Consider the following 5,660-nt stretch of genomic DNA (forward strand, 5'->3'; position numbering starts at 1 on the left):
CCATTAGCCTCAATGAAAGCACCCTGGGATTTATGTCACAGAGAGAACAGACCCAAGCCCTCTGTTGATACAGGCTCCATGTTCTCTCCTAAGTAATCTAATCTACTGCTAATGTCTTCAAATCTTACTTGATTGCCTGAGCTGTTGTGCCCAAAGGAGGCCCTGACTATGCAAAATGCTATAGCAGATGGATAAGTTAATACAGAGTATTTTGGAGTGTAATAATTCAGTTTCAGTACCTGCTGCTTAGGATGTTGTTAAATCAGAGGAATATGAAATGAAACTACAGACTCATATCTGAGGACAATTTAGGGACCTTCCAATTCAAAATATGAGGCTGTCTCATGTAGTAAGATATGGTTGTTAGGTGACTCTTTCCCAGGCTGATAGAAACAAGTGCTGAGTAACTGAGAAAGTAGGAAGTTAGTGTAGCTGGGAGATGCATGTTTGTTGGGGCCAGGACTACCAAAAATAGGTCTCTAAGTGTTATGACATTTTCTTATGATGACCCCATTTTAGGGCCAGATTCTGATCCTCATTATAACAGCAGAAATGACATTGGTATTTCTGGAGTTAACCTGAATTTCTATTAGAGGATCAACCCAATTCATGGAAGCATCCCTCTGTAAGAAAACCTATTTGAACACTTGTTTGACTAATTGAAGCATAGGAGGACACGCTTTCCTGAACCAGGGCCTTAGCTTGTATTTTGGGCTGGCAGTGACCTAGTCAACGCCACTAAAAAAAATCTATAAATCGGCATAGCTGCACTGAATTCAATAGGGCTATGTTCATTTTATACCAGTGAAGGGGCTGGGTAAGGAACAGTATGTCTTTGGTGCTTTGGAGTAGGCAGGCGACCATGTTGTGTTTCAGAGTCACAGTCTTGCTTCAGGAGGAAATACCGTGCCTCAGATCTACACCTGGAACAGATGATCCCAACCTCCTCCTTGCTGCTCAGCTGTTCAGACCAGAGCATTAGTGGGAGAAGCCCAGGTACTTTCACCCCCTGCCAGCTGCACCAGAGAAGGAGCAGTACCTCTGTGGATATCCCACTGAGGCAAGGAGGTGGTATCTTATTTTCTGCTGTATCATGCATGGGAACAAAGGGTATGTGATAATTTTAATGCATATGACCCATCCTAATGTAAGGGAGCAATTAAAATAGCCTTGTTTCATGAATATTTTCCAGAATGTTTTGAGTGCTCAGTTTGGCCTAGCCATGTTCTCACTTCAGACGCATTCTTGTTGCAATTATTTAAAAAAAAAAATGTTACTAATTGTGCAGGCCATCTGCTGTAGAAAAAAAATGCAAGGTATTGTCTTAAGTGTGCGTAATCCAATTTTTTTTGTGAATGCAGCCTTTAATCATGAGCTCAGCAAAGTGAGGCATCTGTTTCTGAATTTAAGTAGCTGAAACTAATCAGGCTAATTCAAGGTTTTCTGCAGTAGACTTAATTGATCAACCTAATTTCTTTGTAGAAAAGGGATAATTGTTTATTTACATTTTTTTAACATACAGGAAGGAGACTCTTTTAATCACTGTTACACAGCAGTCTTAATTCAAAAGTTTATGTGCAAGATTTGTTTGCAAAATGTACCCAAAGTTTTGATTTACCGCCTCAAAGCCTAATGCCTAATTGTAGGAAAACAGTGGTGATGTGAATGCTGTTAGTTCAGCGTCTTTGTACTAATTGCAGCATGTGAAGTTGTGTTAATTCAAAATATAGTTTAGCTTGAAATGGCCATTGATTCTTGCATTGTAAACAAAATCCAATTTGAGGCAGTTTGTCTAATCAAGAAGCTGACGATAAATCTTTTCTCGGGTTTACCTGATTTGGGAACAGCATGGGATTCTAGAAAGAGGAACATCCTGTTATACAATTAGATTCATTTGCTCTCTCACTACACAGTGCCTTTCATCTTAGATGATTTTACACACATAACTTTAGTAAACATCAAAAAAGGTTATGAGGTAGCAAAGTATAGTTAGATCTAAACTGAGGCTCAGAGAAATCAAATGACTCTGTAGCAGTGTTGTAGCATGTGTTGGGTGTTTCAGATATTGTCCCTTGTAGCTGTGCACGATGGTTTCAAGTGGGGACTTTAGAGTACATCATTTCCTACAAATTCAGGGAACTGGATCCAGTGGTTTAGAAGGAGGCCCCTTCCCAAACCTGTTGCCAACTGAGTATACAATCAAAAAGCATTGAACCCTGATCCTTTCTTCTGGCTGCTAGAAAACATTCTACCGTCTTAAAGCCTAAACTGCCCACTTGGTGCTGCAGTCACAAAACATCCCCAAACCTATTGTCAATACTACATACATGTTTGATTCAGGCCCAAGCTGTAAGGTGTCTGAGATCAGCAAGCCCAGCCTGCCACTGTCAGACGGGCCAAGTGGTAGATGCTAATGAATGTGCCTCAGGTAGAAATGAATTGATTTTGCAATTTGAGTGGTGCTGCTTTTCTCAGTGAAAGCAAAGTCTGGCTAAATTGTGGCTGCTTGTTTTATACTTGTGCGCACAATTGAGGAAACAGCAGAAAGGCTTTGTTGTGACCTCATGAGAATGCACTCATTGTCTTCAACAGCAGCGAATAAACCAAGTTCCTTGTCTGCGGTTCTAAAGAAATTCCAGATTTTTCACTTAGGCTGCAATCAGGAGGTTGCAGCTCTGCTTATCACTACTCATTAAAGCAAAGTCACGCTCTCTTAAATTCATATGTGCAAGTAGTTTGACCCATGTTACACATCAGACTAATTCTTTCCCTTAATTTGCATTGCTGTTACAATCATAGATTAGGGTTGGAAGGGACCTCAGGAGGTCATCTAGTTTAACCTCCTGCTCAAAACAGAACCATCACCAACTTAATCATCCCAGCCAAGGCTTTGTCTAAACCGGTCTTAAAAACCTCCAAGGATGGAGATGCCACAACCTCTATGAGAAATGTGTTCCAGTGTTTTACTATCCCTCTAGTGGGAGTTTTCCCCCCTTAATATCTAACCTAATCTTCCCTTGCTGCAATGATGAGAACACTGTTTAATTTTCTTTTATGCTGTTTCTAATTGAAGCCAAGTCTGTTGCCCTTTCTGCTGAAATAAGCTCCAAACAAGAAAGAATTACAGCTTCTTATCTCATTCTTATGGTGAGGAGATGGGGGCTGGGGAGCATGTATGGGCTGTTAGGCTTGGTCAGAATAGAGGCTGCAACATTAACCATTCTGCAGGAAGATCTCTGAGACTTGAGAGCTTTATCAAAGGGACTGATATTGAGAGCTGGATGGACCCAAAGCTCATCCCCCCCCCCCACCTTTTTTTTTGTTTGTTTAAATAAGTCCTGGGGCAGGCTTGGAGGTCATCTTGATGCTGAAAGGGTATTTGCTCTGGTTTCATCCTCCTCGGTGTTATTGGAAGTTTATAATAATGTTATACATGTGGCTGCCATCGAGCGGGTGTTTCGATCTGGAGTCAATTACCAACCTAGTCAAAGGTGCTGGGTGTGTAAAGCATTGTTATTCAGCCTAGTTCATTCTGATGAAGTAGGTTGTTGCCTACGAAAGCTCATGCACCTCTGAACCAGGTAGGGCAGGTTAGCACCTTGGAGACTACCTTCTGCCTGATTTTCATTCAGCGATAGCTAAAACAACAGGGGGTTCTTGTACAAGGAACTGGCTTATGACATAGCAGTTAAGGTTTATGTGGATACACTGTGAATTACAAGAGCTGTGGGACTGGATGGTTGCAGCTGTGTGTATGGTGGAGGGGAGAGTAGGAGGAGAAAGGCAGCGGAAAACAAGAAAAGCAGTGACGTGTGTGACCCTGAGAGGGGAGATGAGACAGATCTCTTTTGGGGGCTACTACAGGATGAAAAGGTGAATGTGGATCTCTGTACAAGGAAACTACTCACTGCTGTTTGTTCCTGTTATGCCCATGAAAATGGGGCCTAGAAGACAGTCTTTGTGAATAGATAGGATGGCAGCAAAGAAATACTTGACTTCAACACCTTCTCCTTCAAATGGGAGCAATTTGTGAGGGTCTGAATCTTTTCAGAGCAGTCTGAGCCAAGAAGAGGTAATATAATAATAAGAAGGTACCTTACGGGCAGCGTTCCCTCTAAGCCGAGCAGCGTGTGCTGCTTATGGGGTGTCTGTGGTGCAGGGTGGTGCCAGACTGCATCAGCTAGCTTCCAGACCAAAGACTGCTGAGATTTTCTTTCCACATAGAGGTGCCATCACTTAAGAGCGAAATCATGTCTGGCTCTGGCAAGCAGGGAGGCAAAGTCCAGGCTAAGGCTACATCTAGATCTTCCCTGGCAGGGCTGCAGTTCCCTATAGGCTGTGTGCACTGTCTGCTTTACAAAAGCAGTTATGCTGAACAAGTGGGAGCTGAGGCTCCAGTCCACGTGGCTGCGGTGATGGTGTATCTGATGCAGATGTGGGTCTGTGGTAGACTCCATTTTCCAGTAGTCCCTGTGGCAGCGGTTCCTTCTGGCTGCCACTGCTGGATCTAGCCCCACTGCCTGGGTACCCCAAGCCCCTCTGCCCCACACCCACTACCAGGGGGTGAGACCTGGATAGGCAGGGCACAGGCCAGGTGGCTGGAGTGAGACTGGAGGATGGGGCTGGAGAGACCCTGGGATCCTCAGGCAGTGACGGCCCTGGGTTGAGGCTGGGGTAGAGTTATGATCTGCTGCCTGCATGCTCCTGTGATAAGCACAAGTTCTGCAGGCAGGGACATGCAGTGAGGAGATCCACCATTTTTCCCACTTCTGACCTGATGGCTGAAATTCTGGAGTTGGCTGGGAGCACTGCCTGTGACAACAAGAAAACTGGCATCATGCCCCACCATCTCTAGCTGGCCATCCACAATGATGAGAAGCTGAAGAAGCTGCTGGAGGGTGGTCATCATCACCTGGGCTGGGGTCCTATCCAGTATCTAGGTGGTGCTGCTTCTGAAAAAAACCCAGACTCAGAAAGCCAAGGGCAAGTGAGACCTATGCACAGTCGGGCCTAGACTTGGAAACACTCATAACAAAAACCCAGACCAAAGGAAGTATAGGCAAGCTGGGGCAGCACTGTGTATGGGCTGATGGACTCTCTGAGAAGTGGAGCTTATTAGTCCATGAGCAGCACTGCACAAACAGGGATGGAGTCACCGTGGATTGTGCAGATGGTGCAAAAGCCTCCAAAAAAGCAACAGCCAAAAGGACGAGGAGAATGGTCTTGCCTGGAATTCGGTTCCTTCTGAAATCTGACCCTCGTTCTTCAGTTCCTGTCATCGTGTACCAGACGCTGTGTTATTGGCTCCTGTCAACTTTGTGTTTGAGAAGCTGCTACTGAACTGGTTCTAGGTGTGAGGAGGCCAGGACCCCGCGGGGCCCGGCCTGAGAGAAGAACCCCGGAGTTCCACCGCATTTCCAGGTCCGGACCCGGAAGCCCGGCCGGGAACTTAATGTTTCCCGGAACCTGAACCGCGCCGGCGCGGGACCGGCGCGGGAAGATAAAAGGGAAACGCTTACCCCGAGCAGGAAAGGACGGAGGCTCCAGCCGGAGCCTACTCCAGGAGCCGCGGAGCCGGGACCTGCAGAGCCGGGCGCAGAGGAGCCAGGAGCGGCGGATCCGGAGGCGGTGAGTCCGGGAACAGCAGAGCCGGGAGCCGC

At 45.8% G+C, this 5,660-nt stretch overlaps 1 long non-coding RNA gene and 1 pseudogene across 1 annotated transcript in view; both read left to right on the forward strand.

Moving 5' to 3' along the window:
• The first annotated feature begins 681 nt into the window (after positions 1-681).
• The window catches only part of LOC109320620, a 30,322-nt gene continuing 25,343 nt past the window's right edge, over positions 682-5,660 (forward strand). Inside the window, exon 1 of the long non-coding RNA XR_002103827.1 lies at positions 682-1,147. This is a non-coding gene — a long non-coding RNA (uncharacterized LOC109320620). The remainder of the gene's footprint in view (positions 1,148-5,660) is intronic.
• On the forward strand, positions 4,251-4,991 carry LOC109320619 (annotated as a pseudogene).

Source organism: Crocodylus porosus, unplaced genomic scaffold, assembly GCF_001723895.1.
Source record: "Crocodylus porosus isolate Cpor-Errol unplaced genomic scaffold, CroPor_comp1, whole genome shotgun sequence".
In the NCBI taxonomy this organism is placed as follows: Eukaryota; Metazoa; Chordata; order Crocodylia; family Crocodylidae; genus Crocodylus; species Crocodylus porosus.